Source organism: Pteropus alecto, unplaced genomic scaffold, assembly GCF_000325575.1.
Source record: "Pteropus alecto unplaced genomic scaffold, ASM32557v1 scaffold75, whole genome shotgun sequence".
In the NCBI taxonomy this organism is placed as follows: Eukaryota; Metazoa; Chordata; class Mammalia; order Chiroptera; family Pteropodidae; genus Pteropus; species Pteropus alecto.
The window spans coordinates 18,447,627-18,471,060 of record NW_006440638.1 but is presented as its reverse complement, the minus strand read 5'-3'; the positions used below and the strand labels follow the sequence as shown (position 1 = coordinate 18,471,060).

The 23,434-nt window shown below is 35.4% G+C and overlaps 1 protein-coding gene and 1 pseudogene across 4 annotated transcripts in view; one reads left to right on the top strand and one right to left on the bottom strand.

Annotated features, from left to right (window-relative positions):
* FHIT (fragile histidine triad) overlaps window positions 1–23,434 on the bottom strand; it is a 1,286,618-nt gene that overhangs the window by 1,035,491 nt on the left and 227,693 nt on the right. For 3 of the 4 annotated variants that reach the window (XM_015593668.2, XM_015593670.2, XM_006917499.3), the window contains exon 3: window positions 11,953–12,022. The gene's annotated coding sequence lies outside the window, so the exon portion shown is untranslated. The other variant, XM_025050766.1, reaches the window with a different exon arrangement.
* Window positions 5,349–5,467, top strand: LOC112484373 (annotated as a pseudogene).

Genomic DNA, 23,434 nt, shown 5'->3' with positions numbered 1-23,434 from the left:
ACCATGACAACTGTTGTCAAATAGTTAATGGATCAATAGGTAAGGTTTAATCCATGTATTTTTCCCTAAAGTCTTTTTAGAATAAGACAAAACATTCGTTCATTCGTTCCCTCATGCTATGATAGTGCTAGTGGAATAATGGTGAATAAAACCAGACACAATTCTGCTGTCAGGGTACATCCATCTAATGGGACAACAGAGTCATAATAAAAGATGACATAAATGAATGGAAAATTAAGATAAGTGCTTCAAATAATGGGCGAGATTTTGTGATTTTTGTCCAAGACACAAAACTAGAACCATTAAAGAGAACACAGACAGTTATAAGCATCAGTTCATTATCTGGAAGAAGCTTCAAACAATCCGCCCTCTCCAGAAATGACCCCACGAATAAGCACACGTTCCTCCAGGTGTTGAATGTGCCTAGGCCGAGGCCCGGAACACAAGGGTGCAGCCCCTGAACGATTTATCCGGTCTTTTCCAGCTCTAAACAAAATATTTTCTCAGACGGCAATTAGAATTTGCTAGATTGAATTTCCAGGAAACGGGAAATTTGTGCAGAGACTAATCATTTTCCGTGTATAGTGGAGTCAAGCAAAACTGAGTCTCCTAAACTGTTCCATAAGTGTATCAAAACCCTGATACGCTTCTGTTTTACTCACTGCTCTGGAAGCTTCATGGGGATAGGGGTTGATAGCCCTGTTCATCACTGAATTATCTGTGCATGGCACATAGCACGTGTTAAATATTTGTTAAAAGAACAAATGAATATGATACTAAACTGTGCAAATATGTATATAAGTGTAGATCAATTTAAAAAACCTTTCTTCTACTGTTAACGAACCTTATAATTGAAATTTCTTAAATAATTAATGAACATGAAAGTCAGTCAATCACTTGCCTCCTGATGAATAGCTAGGGTCCCTTGTCCAAACAGCCACTTAGTTCCATTAAAATTAATAATGTTCTACAGAATAAATATACACTATACATAGTACATCAAGGGTTCCACTTTTAATAAGCAATTAAGAAATGCAGAAAGACTAAGAATCTATTAACTAAGTGAGAACTGCATGAACTTGCCCTCCAAATCATCATTCATGTATTAACCATTACTCTTCTAAAGTTTTAAATTATTTAGCCAGGAAAAAAAGTGGTTCTGAAAACAGAATAAATAACATTAATAGGTTGTCATATTTTGGTTAACATTTACAAGCCAACACAATGTGTTTTGTTAAAGATTTGAGATATGCTATTCCTTCTGTGAAATGAAGAATACATTAGAGAAGATCAATACAAAATTGAGGTACTGTATGTAAAATGTTAAGGGTCTATTCATTGAAAAATTATGAACCATGCTATAGAGAACTGAGCTAGGTCAGAGCTAAATTAAATTATTGATCTACATTCATTTTTCCCCTTTCTGTGTGACAATCTCCTGATTTTTTATAATGTACATTATTGCTCTATAGTAAATGAATCAACTTATTCTAGACCCAGCATGTCTGCTGACTGATAATTTTCTAAAATTAATTGTCATTTTGGTAGCATTCAGATTAATAAATTTAGCTCCCCTCACATAAACATCTAAATGTTTAACATAAAATTTATAAGCTTTCATAGCATGAATTCAAAGAGAAAGAGGGTAATTTTCATTTTTTCCGATGCAAAGAAAAATGGAATGTTATTTTTCTTAACATCAATTCACTACTTGATACATTTCATTGATGAGGCCAAAATGTATTCACTTGACTTAAAAAAAAATGACTGAACTGTATTGCTAAGCAAAGTGATGCAGTCGACACTATGTGAATTGAAGTCTTTTAAATTTACGGACCTCAATATTCTTCAAGATGCGTAACCTCAAATTCTGCAAGCAGTTTTACCAATCACTTTGGGGATTTATTTTTTAAATACAAAGAACTCTCATGCCCAATCAGCCTCCAAAGTGACAGAAGAATGTGTCTTGAATTAGGATTGTCTTTCACCTGCTACAAATGGAAAATAGGTAAATATTTTGTAAGAAATGTAAATTCCACAGACCCACATTAATTCATGAAAAAGGAAGCTGACATAAGTGTTCTTGGTAGAAATGATCTATAATTTGGGACTGTATTTAGCCAGTAACTTTTGCCTACTGGGAAAATATTTTCTCTATAACGAAGTAGTATCGGACACTGAGGCCTCTTCATTTCCTCTAACGGAGATACAATCATTCTGACTTGTGCTCCAAATGAAGCAGAAATTATCCCTAATGTGTAGTTTGAACATTTGTATCAAAATACAGTAAAATGCGATTTTAGAGTGATGAGAAAAATATATGAGCTCACAAAATGTCTGCCTCTCTCAGGTGAAGAAATGGTCCGCTGATTTTTCTTCACGCTGTCACTGGGAGAAGCTCCAGGCATTAAGGGGCATGTCCCACAGTGTCACACAAATGCTGATCCCTGTCGCTGGGACAGGGGGATTCCAGCCTCACAGTAAGCCTGAGGGACTCTATTTCTCTACGTCAGCTTCAAAGCAGAGCACCTTTTGCACAGAAATCAATGTCATCCAACAAAAACTCCACGAGAAAGTTAAATACCAGCATCAAAAATGTCTCCTGTGTACCAGTCTCTTCCCACTGTGTTTCTGCCAAGTGACAAGAAGCAATGAGGAAAACAGAACGAGTAGGGCTTAAAAGAGAAAAATAAAAGAATTGCAGAACTCAAGTGTTAGAAAAGGGCACATTCTCAAACAGGAAAAGAATCAGGCATCCTACTGTGCAGAGATGTAGAATTCTGTCTGGGGAAGGATAGTAGGCTCCCTACACAGAGGCCCAACTAAAGGTCACCAATACCTCAGGAAGTTCCTTCACCAGTGTGTTGGTATTCTGGGCCCTAGTGTTCTCAACACAGTACGGAATCCATTTCTCAGGAGCTGAACTTCATTAAACAAGCTCACAAGGCCAACACATAAAACCAGAATGTCAAAGTAGAAGTCTAGAATTTGCAATATAACTGTCACAAAGACGTCAGAATGACCAGTACATTCTTTTCCTGAAGATGTACTCCATACAAAGCCAAATCCTAATTAGACGGCAATTTGATTTTAAGGAATCTGAACAAGAGGAGTTCATTTGACAAAACGATGTTAAACAACATGGGGATGGTGGGGGGTGGGGGGACAGAGCCCCCACTGGAAGAGAATACACAGTGTTCAAGGGCTGCAGCTCTCTGGATCCACTGCCATAACAGGAATGGTCTTGCCAATAGAAAAGAAATGCTCCAAGTTCCTCACAGCAAGCCCATATCCCCCAAACGGTTACCTGTGCCTGCCTTCATTTGCATTTCCACTGCTGAGTAACCACAATTTGTAAGGCAAAGTCTTTCCTTTGTTCTAAAAAAACCTGCATTATTTTTCTCATTGTGGAATTAAAATATGTTCATTGTAAGAAATGAACACATAAAAAGAGTAGGAAAAAAGTTATTTTATTTCTTTTGCACAGAAAATCTTTCAGTCTCTATGTATACATCTTAGCTTGACCTATAAAATTTCCACTTTGCAGATAAATAGTTGATTATCAGTAATTCCACATGTGCCAGCCAACCTAATACACAAACACACATTATATCAAAGTAGGATCACACTTTAATTCTGTTTTGTTGCCTTTCTTTTAATTAACCAAGGCTCATAGCAGCTTTCCATGTCATGAAGTGATACTATAAGGGATATTCTTGTACTCACTTCTTTGCCAAAGCCTCTGATTATTTTCCTTAGGGAACATTCTTAAATATGGAATTGTTTGGTCAAAAGGAATACACACACCTATTCCTTTATATATTGCCTAAGGCTGCTTTCACCCAATAACAGCAGAGTTGAATAGTTGAAACAAAGATCTACCGAAAGCCTACAATATTTAGTCTCTGATCCTCTACGGAAAAAGTTTGCCAACCTAGAGTCTACAGTTAGCTAGAGACAGAACATTTGCAATAGTATGCCAACCACAATAGAATATCTATTCCACTATAGGACACAGACTCCGCTTTATAAAATTCACCATGCCTACAAGCAGATCTCTGTCATTTCAAATATTGTCTACCCTTCAGCATTTTTTTAATCAGCCCAAAGGTTCTATGTGATATAACTTCACTTATCATTAGAATAGTATTAAAGAAAACCATTAGAGAAATGTAGCTCCAAAAATTTTAGCTATAGAAATTATTATAATCTAAGACATTAATGGAAACCAAATCAAACAAAATAAGATGTTGCAAATTCCTTTCTTGCATAATATCCTACAATAAACATATATATACATGTTCTTAAACATTTAATATGAAAATTGATTGTTAAATAAAAAAGACTAAAAGAGATTTTATTTCTTGGGTCTTTGATTTAAAACAGCAAAGTATTTTAGATTGGATTCCCTTTACTCATGAGCAAGACTCAGAAAATTGGCTAAGAAACAAACACATTGAACTTTAAGAATCATGCAAGCCACATCTGAAATTTTATAAATTCTTTGTTAATTAGATTTTAATCTACATGACTATACCATATGCTAGAAAACCATCCAAATACAAACCCTATGAGACGGTTTTACTGCCATTACTTTAAGAGCCATTTAAAAGATTTTCTATGGGATAAAGATTGGGTAATTTATCATGGTTTTATGCTCCTTTAATCTGTTCCATCTTCCCACTGTAAAATAAATATTGGTTTTAAAATAGATGGTTCTGCCCAGATTTTGATGAGGAAAATTACCCTGTAAATCACAAGCTCACTTGTGTCAAACTCTAAGCCCCATGTTAAGTCTAGCCCATTCTAACAAAAAATAAGTCAATTTTATAGAGCAAAACCTAAGACAATTACTGAAGTATATTAACAATGATGAAATGTAACTAATTTGAACTATGAGCTTCTCCACCCTGTTTTTTAATTCCCAAAATAACCACTAGTTGGTGCCAAACTCACCCTTCAATTAAACTCTTTTAAAATGTATTCTCTACCATAGTTTTTATTATATTCTCTCCAACTCCAATATACAAGTTACGTAACTGAAAATAAATACAAGCAAATCTGAGGGTTATGTAATAACATATTTATCAATCACTTTTTTCATATTCAGAGGGTCAGATCAATTTAACATTAACTTTCTTACAATATTTAACAGAGTTCTGAGAAATCAACAATATATGTATTTTCCTGTAATAACCACAGTGGCTAAACCATTTTGGAAGAAATAAATGGCTTAAAGCGGTGCTTTGCAAACTATTTGTGATGGAATAGTAGACAACTACATTTTTATCTCCAGTGTGTATGGGTAGATGATACATTTACAAAATACAATAAAAAATGAACTTGGAGTCTACAGCCATGCCACCCTGAACAAGCCCGATCCCATCTGATCTCAGAAGCTAAGCAGGGTTGAGCCTGGTTAGTACTTGGATGGGAGACCACCTAGGAAGATTAGATGCTATAGGCGTAAAAAAAAAAAAAGTAAGAGATTGTAAAATGAAAAGGTCCTTGCAATCTGTGAGGTCAACCAAGGGTTGCCTCGCCTTAAAAAAAAAAATGAACTTGGTTATTGTGGCAATGCCGGTCAACCAAGGGTTGCCTCGCCTTAAAAAAAAAATGAACTTGGTTATTATGGCAATGCCAAATTGCTATAAAGTTTCTAAATAACAATTGTCTAATAGAAATATATTGTGGGCCACATGTTGAATTTTAAACTTTCTAGTAGCCACATACTTTAAAAAGAAACAATAAGATTAATTCTAATAATATTTTATATAACACAACATATCCACGATCTTATCATTTCAACATGTACTCAATATAAAAATATTATTGAGGTATCTTATATTCTTTTTTAATAGTCCTTGAAATCTGGCATGTATTTTAAACTTACAGCACATTTTAATTCAGACTGGCCACATTTCAAATACTCAATAGCCACCTGTAGCTACTGGCTACTGTGTTGGACAGTGCAGTTCTAAACCCTTACTCTCAATTTTGGCAACTTCCTCTCCACATTTGAGTAATACTGTCTAAACTACTACTCCCTTCAGAACGGTATTTTTAAGTTTCTCTTCCATAATTTTCTGCCTGATGTTTTATAATTGAGGGCCCCATTCCAGATAAGGCCAACACTTAAGTAAGGAAATTAGCAAACTCACAATTGTGGCTAACTGTATACTTCCTTTCAGGAAGGGAATCGTCATTTACAAGGGATGAATGCAAAAGCCCCCTCTGTTCTCCCTTTTCTGGAAATAATCAGTATTCTGAATGAAGTTGGTTTATTTACTCTCCATCCATGTTTTTACACTTTGTCTACAGATTACATTTATAAACATTTACATAATGCTATTAATGAGGTAAAATACGTTTGCACTTTACAGAGATCTGTGAATTTAATGTATTTGGCTTATACAAATCGTTACCTTATTCCAACGGCAATTGCAGAAACTGAATCTCACACCTTTCTACTCTCCTATTCTATGATCTATGTCTTTGGACCCAATACCACTTCCTAGCCTTGAAAATTCCTACTCACCATTTAGATCATGACTTAAATGTCACTTCTTCAGGAAACCTTTGCTAATCTGCCCTTTTTCCTAATAAGATTAGGTTCCCTGTTAAATGTTCTAACCTTTCCTGTACTACACTTACCACAATTGTAAATATCTATTTTTGTAATGAGTTGTTTAATATCCACCTCCCTCATGAAAATATAAGCTAACACCAGCACAATTTCAGATGTACATAAGTATCTGTTATATGAATGATTAATTTTCTATTCCAGGAAACCAGACTCTTACTCAACTCAGCTAGACATCATATTTCATAGTCTCTTGTAACATGAGCTTAGAATGTATATATTATAAGCATATTGGGCATTCTTATTAGAATGCATATATTCAAGTATACTACCATAAAGTTATTCATTATATATGTTTGACCTTTTATATTCTATAGTATAATTATATTTAGTCTTCATTTCATTTCTAATATTATTTATGTCCTATCCCCCACCCCTGACCTTGTGTCACTGATTAATTTTGCAGATGTTTATGTGTTTAGTCTTTCAAAAAAATCTTTTACTCTGTTAATCTTCTCTACTATTCCTATATATTCCATTTCATTTGTTTTCATAATATTTTGTATTATTTCTTCCCTTTATTTTGATTTACTCTGCTCTTCTATTTACACCTTTTCAGTTGAATGTTTAATTCACTAAAAATCAGTCTTCTTTCATTTCTAATATATGCATTTGTGAATCTATAAATATCTTTCTGTGTACCTCTTTAATTGTATCCCATAAGGTTTAAAATAAAGTATCTATTTCTATCGTCACTTCTTTTTGACTCAAGAATTATTCAGAAATATGATCTTGAGTTTCCAAATGCATGGAGTTTTTGATGTCTATCGGTTTGGGGTCTCCTAATTCTTTTTCTCAGTGGTAGGGTTTTCTATGTATATATATATCTTCTGTTAGTGGAGTTCAAGTTCTATATATGTCCATTTGATCAAGCTAATCAGTTATGTTATTTAAATCTCCTTTATCCTTTCTAATTTTTTTAGTTTACTTGATTTATTAGTGTCTGAGAGAGATATTTTAAAACTCCTTGATTATTATTACCCATGTTCTCAATACCTCAAGGTGATTCTGCCAATTTTTACTTCATATATTTTTAAATTATTCTACTAGGTAATGTAAATTCAAGTTTAACATATCTGCCTGGTGAATTGTTATTGATCATGAAATAATAACTGCATTTGTAATACTTTTTAAAGCACATTTTGTCTGATATTAATATAGTGTCACCAGCTTTCTTTCGAAAGGTATTTGCATGGTATATTATATCAATTTCCATCCATTTTTTTCAATCTTCCCATGGCGTCATCCTCAATAAGTGCGTCCCTTGTAAACAGTTCGTAAAAAGAATATAGCTGTTTTCCCTTCCCCATTCAACTTAAGAATCTTTGTCTATTCACAGATAAAATGAATCGTTTTTATATTTAATATGATTCCTGGTATATTTAGCCTATTTCAAACATCATATTTATCTACGATTTCCCAAAAGTCACGAATCATCTAAATTTACCAATACTGCACAACACAGCAAGCATTGCTGTATCTAGCTTAGACTCATAATCTAACTATTCTCAATAAGTCATTTAAACACATTAACAAACTATATTCTTTTAAAGATATAAGGTAATAAATCTTTAAATAAATGACATGCACACACACACACACACAAAATCCCAAATGGGGTGGCTAATCCATGATTCTATTTCTTTATCTATAGCATGGACCTAAAAAGATGCCATTTGTCATCTACCTCTGTTGTTTCTGTTCTTCCTTCTCTCCATTATTTCTTTATTCATTTCTACTTGACGCAGCTCTCATTCTGCCTCTTCCTTTCATACATATCTCTTCTCTGTCCCAGACTCTCATCGTATTTTGCCTAGATAACTGCATTAATATTTTTTCTCTTCATGATTTCATTTTATTACTTTCTACTCTAATTCACCTTCCAGTTAAATGAGAGCCTACAAATTTGAACTTTACCCTGGAGGTCACTGTCTCTCAAACTGAAATCCAAAGACATAGTCTCATAGCTCCAAACATTCTGTGAGAATTTTTTTTTTAATTTGTGGCTTTATCCAATTAACAGTCTAGAGAATCTAAATGACAACCTGATAATTGAGCTGTGTTTTCCAATAGCAGTGCCTGAGTTTGTCTTTCTTTCCCCCATCAATTCTGTTCTGTTCTCAGTGTAACTGGCACCAAACGATCACCTAAAGTGACAGCTTTTAACTTTCAATGTGTCAGTAAGCACATCTGGCTGTTAGGTTGGCATGTACTAATGCTAAAATTGTCCCACATCTGCCATTATGCTCTTCAGTGATGATGATTTGCAATTGAAAGATACTGTCATCTAATAAAGCTTTAATTTATTAAGATATTTAATTAATGGAGACTTTGATATGACATCATAAAAACTCATAGTGTGGTAGAGTAATGGTCTATTTTAATTGCTATGGGCTAATGAGAAAAGAACAAAGGCAAAATTAATATGTAAATTATGTGTTTACATCAAATGAAAGCCAAATGATATTATGGGACAATGTACAAAAACAGGTTTCCCAATCTTTCAAATAGAGAACAATGGTGAGAGAAATGAGTTATCATATGGCTCAGGGTGGTAAAGGCATGCCAAATTAAAAGAGCCTTTGTCGCGGTAGTCAGTATACTTTATTTATTCATTACTCATTTGTCAAAAATGTGCTAAATACTTAATCAATAAGTCGTAAGTATTAAACACTTTTCTAGGCACTGAGTATATGACAGCAAACAGGACAAGCAAAATCCTAACCTTCATGGAAGTTATAGTCAGGCAATAAACATATGAACACAAATTTATAATATGATGTCAGATAGTGATTAGTCCTGTGAAGAAAAATAAAGCAGGGAAAGGAGATAATGATATGGTAGAGGAAAGCTATTATAGGAAGGGTGGTCAAGGAAGGATTCTTTGAGATGACATTTGAGGAGAGACCTGAGCATGATGAAGAGGTAAGGCATAGAAGTATCTAAGGGAAAAGACTTCCAGACAGTCACAACAGCAAATACACAGAGATGTTGAGGTGGGAATAAGCCTGACACATATAAATAACAGCAAGAAAATCAGTGAGACCACACCACAGGGAGAAGGCAGGAGAGTGGTTTGAGATGAGGTGAGAAAAAAAAGCATAAGCCAAATCTTGAAGGGCTTTGAGGCTATAGCAAAGACTGGATGTAATTCTGAGGAAGATGGGGAGCTGCTGTGGGGTTTTATATAGTCCATGCAGAATACCAGAAAGGGAGATGAGAATGGTGGATATGGAAACAGGTAGGACTGGTAGATTTGCTGGAGGAGATGAGGTAGTTTGCTCTTATTGTTTCTATTTCCCCAATGAAATAAGAAGTGAGGGAATCAGAAGAGTGAGAGAACTGGGAATGAGAGTTGAAGATTTGAGGTAAAGGGGAAGGTGTAAAATAGTTGTCTCAGAAAGTAGAAATATTAGGTCAATGAAGTAGGATTGCCAAAAAGAGCAGAGAATCCACTTGAAACTTGAGGACAAAAATTTAAAGTAAGGCAGTTAAACATAGTTTTGTGTTCTCCATTCATCCATATTCTGGCCCAAGGTAGACAGAAAGCTCAGGGAGGGTCAGAGTTTTGCCAGATGAGGATGGCAGGGAGAGGATGAGCAAAGGAGAGACTAACTATAGCAACTAAACTGAGTAAAGAGAGAAGTGAGGGCATGAGAGGGATGATGAATAGTGCAAAAAAAAGCAGTAAGTCAATAGACAGGAGGCCCCAAGGAATCAAAGAACTGTTGGAGTAGGAATGCTAGCATCACATGAGATGGCATCCCTGGAAAGGCAAGAGGTACTGGTCAGAGAGAAATGCTTTGAAACACAACTTGAAGGTTAGTGCAGTGTTTTCTAACAAGGTCACTATGGCATTTGGGATGAAATGACTCTTCATCGTGTAGAACTGTCTCATGTACTGAAAGACATTTAGAATCCTTAACTCCTGCCCTCTAAACACCAGCAGCATTCCTTATATTTGCAGATAACCCCTAAGAGAGTGGTACTTTCTAGGTTGAGTGCCACTGGTCTGAGGTATGGCTCTGGGGTGTGACCATGAGGTAGAGAAAGACACGTTTCTAAGTGAGAAACTCGAAGGACTGAGAGGACAGGTATAAGTATTCTATGTGGGTGTTTTTACCAAGAATGATGGCAGCTGAGTGATGGGCATTAGAAAATGTGCTAGGAGGTAAAAATCTTCAATACGTGCACAGGGAGTAGGCAGCGGCATAGTCTGATGGTATGTGCTTTAAAAGTGCTTCGGTGGATGATGAGAAAAGAATTTGTTGTGAAGTGACGATGAGGATGAAAGACGATACTGACTCCACTCCAGACACTGAGAAAAAACAGTTACCGCCTGAGAGGGTGACAAGGAGGCAATAACAGCCAGGAATATCAGAGCAGCACTGTCCGACAGAACTTTCTATGATAATGGAATATTGTACATCTACACTGTCCACTAAGATAGCCAATAGCCACATGGGCCTATCGAGACTTTGAAATGAGGAACTGAATTTTCACTTTGTTTAATTTTAATTAAGTGTAAACAGTCATATGTGGCTAGTAGTTACCATATTGTATGGTGCAGAAGAGTAAACAGAGCATTCTGAAATGAGTGTGAAGACACAGAAAATCCTTCTTAATCTTTGAATCTTAAGGAAAAGGGGTAAGCGTAGGTGCATGTCTCAGTAAGTTTGTGGATCTGGAACAGGAAGGTGAGAGAAGTTATGCTCACATTTTCAATAAAGATTCCAAAAATTCATCCTAATTTATTTCCGCCTCTTCCCACACCAACTTCTATGCCATATTGTTATGGAAGATACTTAAAAAACTTCCTTCAAAAGTATAAAATGTCACCATGTAAGAATTATTCCTTCTCATAAGAAGCAACTTGTGTTAACATATTATGACTATTGCCTGTTTTTCTGAGACCTAAGTGTCCCTTCCCCAAAGATTGGCTTTCTATCTCTATCAAAGGAAGGAAAACTGTTAACTCCTGAACATTCCTCTTTAAAAGATGCTGTTGTTTAGAAATCATGTTTCTTGTTTATTTGTGTGTGTTTCTATAAAGGAATATAAACAAATTTGTTCTTTGTTATGAAAAATGAGGTAAAAGTATTTTGATTGGCTGCCTATCATTTGTGCCTTAACAAAAATTTTAAAAAGGATCACTTCCCCTCAGGTCCATCCACACCACCACTCACACAGACTTCCAGAACCACCTCATGGCCTTAGAAGCTTGGCTGCAAACTTACCAGCAACAGCTCTGTCAATCTGACCTCATCAACCAAATAAGCAATGCCAGCGTGGGGCCTAGTATCACTCACCCAGTGGAAGATTTCCGGGTTCAGGCAAGGGACAGGCAGACTGCTGGTAATATCTGGATATTGCTTGACACTATATTTGGGAATAAAGGAACAGTGAAAAACTTTTGATTAGTTTCTGTTTCTTAAGTGTCCCCAATTTCCATTTAATTGCAATCAAAATATCCAAATATTCTTTGTCCCCAGAGAGGGGACACAGTCCCTAGTTTAACAGACCATAAAATACATAATTAAGAAACAACCCCTGTGGGGCTAATCAGTATAGCACTATAACTGGCCTAGTGGACAAAGGCCAGTTTCTCCTGGTCCTAAGGCAGGATGTTTCTCTTAAATGTTGAGGGAGAATGGACTTTTCCATCCCAAAATTTGCCCTTGCGGGGATATTGATTATTTTAAGCTGGTTATTTTTAAGAAAATTCAAGAAGATCCTTTTACTTTCCTCTCCCTACCTAAAGAAATTTAGATATGAAAACCTGCTTAAAGGGACTATCACCTTAGCATAATATGAACTAAGTGTGGCAGACAGGGAGTAACTAGCAAAATCAGTTTGTTAGACTCCCTTCTGTGTCCCACTGTTTCTGGGTAGCCTGGCAAGAATTTGTTTATCAAATGTTTGCTCCTTCTCATCTACCTGTGAATAGCCTACTATCCCTTTGAAGTCCAAACCACAGCCCCCACTCCTTCCTCCTTAGCTCAAGATGGCATATAAGCTTCATCTACCCAATTTGTCTTTGGGCAACATAATTTTATGGTACCTCCATCCATACATATGTGACAAATTTGGTCATTTTCTTCTGTTAATCTGTCTCATGTTAATTTGATTATTAGACCAGCCAAAACTTAGGAGAGTAGAAGAAAAATTATTTTCCTGCCCCATGGTGTCCTCACCTAGATCAGATGCTAGGACATGTCTATTCTGGCCTCCATATCTGGTAGGCTGATTTAGCCCTAAGGGGGCCTTCTATATTAACCATGCTTCTGAACTCTAGGAAATAGCCAGTCAGGCAGAGAGATCAAGAACTGAAGAGCTTGTAGATATTCACTATGTTGGTGAGTTGAATTCTATCAGATGCCCAGCCATGGACCCACTTTAGGTCCAAGATACAGATATAGCTTCCACTATAATGCATTCCACAGTTTCTAGTATTAGACCCAGGGTTGAACTAAGAGGCTACTATTGCCTTCTCCTTTGGGTTCTCCATGATGGGACTCTGATCAACATGAAAGCCAAAAAGTATCCTAGTGCTAGACTACTAATACCAATTAACTATTCTATTCTACGGCCACTGCCAAAAACAGTCATCATGTAACTTAATTTCATTGGGAGCAAGAAGACTCAAAGGAGACTAGATGAATGGAATGCTTAAAGTTCATCTCAGCTACTGAGGAGGAAACTTATAAGTCACAATAATGAGAAGCAAAACATAACTGAATTGTGAATCTCCACTGGCTCTCTCTGTCCACAAGCCCCCTCTGGTGGAGGAACTAATAGGTAATGAAATAGCTATACTAACAAAAAAAAAAAAATTAAAACAAGTGCCTGGTATATGATAGGTATTCACGATTATCAAATGACTGCATGCATGAATGTGTGAATGTGTGGAAGAAAGAAGAGAGGGAGAGGGGAAGGAAGGAAGGAAGGAAGGAAGGAAGGAAAGGAGGGAGGGAGGGAGGGAGGGAGGGAGGGAATGGGAGAAAGAAAAAGGCAATCTACAAGAAAACAATAAGCCCCTGTAGATTGAGAGTCAAATGTAGTGATTAGCAAATATGAGCTGCAACCATAAAACCACTTACAGATGAAGCAGTATGATGAATGATTTACCAAAAGGTCAACAGTGCTCTTTTATCTTCACCACCCATCAGTTTCCATTGCCCTCAATTTGTCTGGCACATAACAGAAAGCAGACTATAAAATATCCACCATAAAAATTAACCTTATTTTGCAACATTAAAAAAAAAGAAACACATAGTGGGATATAGTTTAAGCATATGGGCCAGCTGCTCAATTAGAATTCCTCATATATATATTTGAAAAAGCATTGACATTTAAAACCCTATTATAAGAGGTAATGTACTCAGCAAGTATCAGAACTCTGTGCCCTATGCTTGCCTTTGCTATTCCACTGTTAGTTCTCAAACAAGGGAAGGCCCCATTAATCCCCTCCCAAAGACTACAGTAATGATGGCAGGCGTGGGGCCGGTGTCAGCATTTTCCCTTTTACTTCCCTAGAAGCCAAACCTCTGCAACCTCTGCTTTTAGCTGGTGTGGATGCTAGGCTTTAAGCCTCAACATGCCTGCGATACATTCTGACAGATGAGCTGTGAGATGAACTATCTTCACACTTTCATTTGACAACCTTTGTGTAAAAAGAAACACAATGCCAGATGAAAATATATTTTCAGGCAGAAGGAATTCTGAAAATTAACATATCTGCAAACTGCCAGATCACCTTAACCAGACCTATAAAAGACATGAAGTCATTTCAAACTGATTAAATTGATTCCATCAGAAAATAACTCCTCCCTATCCTGTTTCTGAATTTATCAATTGCTTCTCTGATTTTGCAAAATCAATAAGCTATTTTGCATCTTTTATGTATAATCAAAGTTATCTGAAATATGATAGAATTCCTTTCTCAAGACTCTGTTTAAAGAGAGTACCTAAATATCTGGTTATCTATTTATATCATTGTTACCGGCAGAAATTTTTTAAAGGGAGTCAAAAAAAAAGAAAGAAAAAGGGTCAAGGTAGTTCTGAAAAAGATATAGCTACAAGGATGTACACAAGTGCACTAGTTATGAGAATAAAATTTTAAAATCCTAAATTTCAAACAAAAGAAATTTTGTTTGAAATTTTGTTTTTAAAAAAAAAGTTGTTCAAATTAATTACATATAGCTGTAAAGTGGAATACTATGTAGACATTAAAAATTATGTAGCGGAATATATAACAACATGAAAAAAATCATGGTATTATTTAGAGGTAAAAACACATTGCAAAAACAGTAGGTATAGGATTATCACATTTATCGACAATGGTTATATTTGGATAATAAGATTGAAAGTTTAGAAAACATTGATTGGTCAATCCAGCCTCCATTCACAACCCCGTCTCTCCAGCACTCTTACAACTAGGGATAAATTCTATACAACGAAACATAAGCAGAAGTCTTCTGGGTGGCAAAGTTTTGTCTTGATTAAAAGGGGCAAATTGGACTAACAGGCCCCGTTTTGTGCTATCTATACCACAATGAATCAACTCATTGATCCATGACCACAGACTATAATCTCAGCCAACCACGATAGTGGGGAAAAGAAGACAAGACCTTGCAATCGAATGGTAGATACCACAAGGAACAATTACAACTTGACCTATTTATTCACCTTTTAGCCATATGTTTTGGTGTTCATGTGGACATAATCAAAGGATAGTCCCTGGGGGCCTATGGAGTTTTACCAAAATGAAGTAAGGCTTTGGGTTGTGTACAAAATAATAAGTATCATTCCAAGAACAAGGCATTTGCCTCTAAATCACCAAAACACAAGGTAGTCATCTTGAAAGGTAAAAGTCCACTCTCAATACACCTTGATAATAATAAATATAGGCATGTTTCTCAGCTATCTAGGGCCCAAATAAGTAAAGGATAATATAAATAAGTGCCAAAAATCAATACTGCCTGAATTTACACACATCTCACATACCTCTATTAGAACAGCTATCATTTTATACTGTGGTAATAATTTGCATATCTGTCTTTCTGTTAGACTATAAACTCCCTAAAGACAAGGACTGTTTCCTTTCATTAATGCTAAGGATACTGAAGCCTTCTTCCTTCGAAGGATTCTGAACCAACTTAGATTCCAACTATAAATGCCTATAAAACAGGACAGCAATTTCGACTCTAAGTCCCTCTTGATTCTAAGCCATCCTACTTAAAAAAAAAAAAAAAGTCAATAACTTTTTACCATTTCCAAAATATTCTGAAGGGAGGGAAAAATCACACATTAAATTCTGTCAAGTAACATTTACTTCCTCAAGCCCTGACTAATCAGAAATGACTGAACTTGGCAGCTCCTTTTATCACTTGGTCTATAAGCTAAATTCAGCTCCTATTGGAAAATGCCAACATCCCTTCCCATCTTCTACAACAGCTCATCTTGTCAGTCACTCTAGCGGATGGCAATCTGGTGTGACCACTCCCCATCAGATCAAGTAGAAATCATAAGCCAAACTTACAGGATCCAAGTAGCCATATTCCAGAGGAACAGTGGTAAAGTTAAAAGAGATTAGAAGAGTGCTAGATTTATTAGTATTGATTCCCTGCTGACAATTTCATGGAAAGATATCCACTGCAGTTATATAAAGAGCATCTGGCTCATTTTCAAATTTTTTGCATTCAAGTTCTTTAAAATATCAACTAAGAAGGATAAGAAAAGAGAAATTGGTGGATGAGGCCCAAAGGTTTTCTACAGAATAAGAAGCCTTCATCACTATACACTAATTATGAAATCAGCTCCCACAGAGTTTATTTATTTATTATAATATATAATAAATAAATATATTATGGGGTTACCACTGCCATTCTGGTAACCCAGAGAAGAAACCAACATATAACGACTAAAGCCACATTTCACAATAGACTCTAAAGGACATATGATGTCATTTGCTAAAATGACTCAATCCAAATGGAAAGCATCCTGACATATGCATAATTGATTGACCTTTGCTATGTTTTTCAGGTTATTTATATACTATCATATGCATGAATGTATATCAGTGGTATTTACACTTGGCAGCTACTTTTGAGAACACATTATTCAATTGGGATTTGAAGCTTTTTATGACCATTTCCTGACCAAATATTCATAGATGAAGGACAAGAAAAGATATTATCTTAAAATAACATTTAATAGGCCCTGGAAAGTCAACAGAAGCTTTGTTACTCTAATTGTAGTGGACGAGATGTATCTATAGAAACCTGAGTTCAAAACCCTGAAACTGAGGCTACTAAAGGCATTTTATCTATTTTCCAGTTTGGGGCTCAATAATGATATTAAAATATGCCTTACCAAAGGAGTGGAATATTTTGGGTATTTGTAAGAGAAGCATCCTGTGGTGAAGGTAATTAGAGACCATAATTAATGGCCAGAGAGAAGAGCACAACTATGTGATGCTGTTTGACTTTTCAATGTAATTATGAATTTGGTTTTCCAAAAGGGGTAAGCTACAAATTCAAAAACATTGAGATGATCAAGATGGTTTCAAGATAATCATAGAAGGAGAGGCAGAATGGAGACACTAGATTATGGAAGGCAAATATGTAGTATATATATGTCCTTATTCCCATTATGCAGACCCAGGGCAAACATCAATAACTGATCACTGAAGTTTTACCTAAAGAACCGTGACATGGACTCAAAACACTTTCCCAATAGTACCCCATGCAAACGCTACCAATGAAATGGACTTGGAACATGAAGTGAAATATATTTGCCATTGCTGAACTAGACTGTATAGTTCATTTCAGATCCCAATACATATTAAATATCAAAAACATTAATGCCAGTGTAAAATCTTCATAATTCAGTACTCCTTAGTTTACTCGCCTAAGTAAATTTCCACTGATCTGAAGGTAGATTCACTGGCACATATTGCTATTTTGTCTTAATAATGTAAGTAAAGAAAATTGTGTCTTATATAATGATCAAATTAACTCTCTCTCTTGTTGCCATATACTCTGAGAGCTAATCTAAAACTAAACAGATTTTTAAAACCAAAATTTAAAAGCACCTCTTTGAATCCTGAGACAACACTAAATCAAATTCAGCAGTTTTTCTTTAGTCATGGTAGGCTGGTTTAATCACAACCGTAAATGAAAAGCAAAGAAGAAATCTAAATAGAATAAGAGAGAAATGCTCATATGTTCACATAAGAATATTATTCACCAGTAAAAAGGAATGACCACATGGATCTACAGGAATAAAGCTTAGACACAATAAAATCAAAGGGAAACAGCATGTGTAGAAGACTATGTACAGTAGTGCTTTCCAAGTAGTATACCCCAATAACTAGGTTATACACATCCTAACACACTGATCCCCTTAGTTCTGAAGGTGAATAGTAGCTGGAGTGGCCAGAGTCCTATGGTGAGACATAGATATTATTTATCCAAAGGCACTGTACAATATTTTCAAGTTCAGTGTAAGCCATGATGTGAAGTTGGGAAGCAATGACATATCATATAAAGCCATTTATATAACACTCAAAAACTAAAATGTCTTGTTTAGGGATCTATAATATGTGACAAAATGATTTTATAGAGAAAAGCAAAGCAAAGGGAGCATGAGTGAAAAATTCATCTACTACATCAATTCTTTTGGCATAATGGTTACTGCAAGAATGGAAAGTCAGGGAAGGAACACATGATAGATGGCAGTGTTATAGTTCCTAAATTAGATTGTAGATTCAGTGTTTAATTTATTATACTCCAAATATATCATTTCGTAAATATAAAACATTATATTATAATTTTTTTTTAAACATCGAGATTAAGAAGCCAGCTAGGCAACCTTCCAGATTATTCATAATCACTATAAAATCTCATTATGTCGATTTAAGTCTTGAACCCAGAAGTTTCTAATGATCAAAATGCTACTCAATGACGCCAAGATCTTGTTCTGCTAATTCAGCAGAGTAGTCCACAGGTTTCTAAAGGTCACTCGAATATCCTACTCAATGATTATAAGATTTTGTTTTAATCCAACTAGAGCATTCATGATGAATTACTGGAAACCTAAATTCCATTTCTCTATTCAAGCAAATATAAAATCCATGAGAAAGCCTCTTAATTAAGATTCATTTAGTTACAAAAAAACAAAAGTCCACTAGAGGAGCTCAAGTCAAATGGGTTCCTGGGTGAGGAATTAGAGGTAGGAGAGGTATTTCATAGCACATAGGACAGGAAGTATAGCCAACCTCATGAGGAAACAGACCAGGAAGTGGGAAATCATTCAGAACCAATATCAATGCACTCACTTTCTCTGGGACAACAGTTTCTTGTGTCTCTACTTTCTGAAATATTCACCCTATTGCCTCTGTCGTTACATGTGCTTTCTCTGCTTTGGCATTGACAAGACCAAATATTTGTTATCTCTTTGCAGCTTAAATGAAAACCAAGTAAGTCCTGAGCACTGCTTCAAAATGACCAGAGAAAAAAATCTGATTAACCCAGCTGATGCCAAGATCAGTCCACACCTGGTCTAATCCCAACTATACGGCAGGTATTACCAATTTAAACACCTACAGGGGCCAGGCAGGTAATTAAAGGTGTGAAGCTGACCAGGTGTGAAACAAGAAGTTAGAAGAAAAGGGCTTGCAACAGAGCTCATGCTGCTTCTCAACTTTAGCTGTGTAATAACAGAAATCCTGATTTTCACCGAAATTTGCCGGCAATATTAGGCCACGGGCCTCTGCTGTCAGTATCCAACAAAGAGTGAATTCTAGATATTCCGGATTCAGAGAGTCATATTGCGCAGGCACGGCTGTAGGTGCCAGCCCATTGGGTGGGAAAACAGTTCACAGAGACAGAGTCATAGGCAGTCACTCCTACAAAACTGGGATTCTGCATGACTCTTAAATATACTCCATCATACACAAAACACATCTCAGCTAATCTTCTAAAAATATCTCTTCAAGATCAGATACAGGCATACCTCACATATATGGTTCAGACCACCGCAATAAAGCGAGTCGTAATCATTTTGCTGGTGGCAGGTCCTGTCTTCAATTTGTACAAAGCACAACATCTGTGAGGCACGATAAAGTGAGGCACAATAAACTACGGTATGCTCATACTAAATTGAGTGGAGATAATTCTCATGTGGCTCTGCAAGCGTTCATAGATAAAAGCAGTAAAATACAAAGAAATCAGACAAAGCAAACAAGAGCCAGAAAAAGCATCATCTTTTCCACCCATAGCCATAAAAAGACTACTCACTACAAAGCAATTACAGATCCTTTATTCAATTAACTAAAAGTGACACAGGTGCTCCTGCCTCAATTTCTTCACCATACCAGAACTGCTAGATACAGAAATCTCAGCCTAGACGTACTTCCTGTAGGAAACCCGGACTGAGTTATTGAGACTGATGTTTAGATCACTAACATTTAGCCTTTCTTATTTCCTAATGTAAAAATTTAAAGCTATAAATTTTTCTATAAGGACTGCTTTAGCTACAACCCACAAGGTTTGATACGTTACATTTTCATTATCAGTTAAAAATATTTCTAATTTTCATTGTGATTATTTATTTTGACACATGAAAGAATAGTATTACTTAATTTCCAAATATTGGAATTCTCTCATCATTCTGTTACTGATTTTCAGGTTAATACAACCGTGATCAGAAAATAAACTCTATAGATTCAATCCTTTGAGATTTGGTAAGAAATGCCTATGTCTAGGAATATGGACTACTGCTAAATCTTCCTTGTGCAATTAAAAAATATATATTCTTCAGTTGATGGGTGCAATGTTCTATACATTACAATTAGGTCATATTTGTTAAGTGAGGTATCTAAATCTTCTATGTTTATTGTTTTTTTTCCTGCATGTTCTATCAATTATTGAAAGAAATATGGTAAAATTCTAAATTGGAAGATTTGTATATTTCTCCTTTTAGTAATATTATTTGCTTACTTTTTAATATTATAGGGTTGTGCCATTTGTATGCATACATATAGCTACACTGAATCTTTCTGTGAAGTGTTTGCATGGTATTTTTTTATATACTTTTAAACTTAATATGGCTTTATATTTTAAGTATGCCTCATGTATTCAGCATATAATTGTCTTGTTTTTATAATACAGTCTGATAATCTTTGTTTTTAAATTGAATAATTTAGTCCTTTCATATAAATGTAATTACTGTAATATATGTGTTCATTCGCCACCTTAATATGTTCTTCATTTGTCCCACACTTCTTGGTTCTTTATTTTGTCTTCAATTAAAGAATATGGTTTTTATTATTCTACTTTCCCTCTCTCTCAGCTTACTAGTTATGCATTCTTTAAATAGTTACCCTAGAAACTAAAATGTTTCTTATTTGAAACTATCATAATTAATCTTTTGACCACTCACTGGATATGGACTAGATAAGGACTTTATATCATTTCAACCTCATTTACCCAACGCTCCATTGCCACCTTCTGTGTTTTTGGTGCTTTTTACTCTAATTTTATATATATTTTATTTGTCAGGGTTTATGGTATGAAGAATTCCAACATATACAAAAATAGACTTAATAATGTAATTAAATCTCACCCCCAAATATTAAAATGGAGCCTGATGGGCTTAAACCTACTGGTGAATCCTAGATCTCCAGCCAAGTAATTGGTTGAGGAAAGGACACAGAATCTAAAGAAAGCCAGTGAAGCAGAGGAAAAGTTTGCTGGGGCTTCTGAGAATGAACAGTGACTCTCTTCCATGGAGACTACCAAAGAATCTTTCTTTTCCTTACTAATGAAGTAAGACTATTTAAGGTCTAAAGCTTCTGGATCTATTACTTTGATTATTTTTATCTCTTAATTTTTGGTCATTTCCTCCTATTTCTTGGTATGCCTATTTATTTTTTAGTAAATGACAGATACATTGTTTATGGAAAATTGTACAAATTTGAACCATGTTCTCTTTCTCCAAAATTGTTTTGATTTTCTTTTGGCACGAATATAGAATAAAGACAGATCATCTTGATTCAACTGAGGCTGATATATTTCCAGTTTGCTCTTATCCTAAGATGTAGCTATTCAGGGCCTCAATTAAAAGCCTTGAGTGTATACCAGGGTCCTACCTTCTCAGAAGCTCTGAACTCTGTGAGATTCTATTAGACCGCCAAAATCTTTTTTTTCTTTTTTTTTTTTTTTTGACTTTGAGTTTCTTATCAGGTATTTACAACTTCCTTTTTTTATTGTATCACCCTAGGAGTATGCGGCAAGATCTCAGGGAAAATCTTGGTTCCTCAAGCCCTGAACTCCACTGATAAGAAAAGAAATTAAGCTATTTCCATTTTAGAAAACAAAGGTTTAAATTACGTTTCTTAATGATGTGTTCATGCTTTTATTTTCCCTGATTTTTAACATTTTTAAAAACCTATCACATTCTCATTACTCGAATATGAACACAATGAAATATGTGATGTAAGGCAAAAAAGTATTGACCTTCATTAACCAATCGACCCTCAGATAACGTCAGGAAATCTGGATCTTTCTCAAGCAAGAATATGGAAGAGAAGACAAAGGAGATGTGTTATTTATCACAGGCAATACTCAGCACAATTTTATTGCTCTGTGGAGAATCCAAAGCTTTTAAAGATGCTATTATTATTTGGAAGCCCTCAAGAGTGCACTAAGAATTAAAAATAGCACTTGTATTCTGCTAAGTCAAATCACCTGTTTATTACCCAGAATGATGAAAATCATTTAATAAAATATTGCAGACACTTGGTCAAAATCATGGACACAATTCATATTCTCTGAGAAGTGAAAGCGATTATCTATGCCTGGGTCAATATATGTTTTTTAAATGAATAACTCATTTAATGGAGAGAAAGAGATAATTTCCCTATTTTTAAAAAATAAATGCATTAAAGTTTTTTAAAGTCAAACTAAGAGTTCTGTTGTATCATCTTCTATGTTTTCTTGCTCGGCATTTACATAAAATCTTGCCTTTGGGATAGCAGCCCATTTTTTTTCCTTTGTAGAACCTGTTCCTCCTCTTATACTTAAAGAGAAAAATATCCAGAAAATAAGCTCAAAGACAGAGAAATATGCAGCTTAAATTCAGGATGGTACTTCTGAAAAAACTCTGGGAGTTCCAAAACAGGTCATATCAACAATTTCAGTAATTGAAAAAACAACTAGATGAGCAGAGCAGGGAGATTGAAACTCTCAAAAAGAACCAAATAGAACTTCTGGAGATTAAAAAAAACACACTGCAAGAGCTGAAAAATGAAATAACAAGCTTAGGAAATAGAGTCAAACAAATGGAGGAAAGGATCAGAGATATTGAAGACAGAAACCTAGAAATAAATCAGAGGAAGAAGAGGGAAACCAAAGAATGAAAAATAATGAAAGAGAAATTCAAGAACTAGCTGATACCATCAGGAGAGGAAACATAAGAATAATGGGCATTACTGAAGGCAAGGAAAAGGAGCAGAGACAAGAAAGCATTTTCAGACAAATAGTGGATGAGAATTTCCCAAATCTAAGGAATGAACTGGAGCTTGGAACTGAAGACATCAACAGGACACGCAATTATCTCAACCTAAAAAGGCCTTCTCGAAGACATGTTGTATTAAAATTATCAAACATGGACGACAAAGACAGAATTCTCAGGGCAGCCAGGGGAAAGAAGACGGTAACCTATAAAGAAAAACCCATTTGATTATCATCGGACTTCTCAGCGCGAACCTTTCAAGACAGAAAGGGA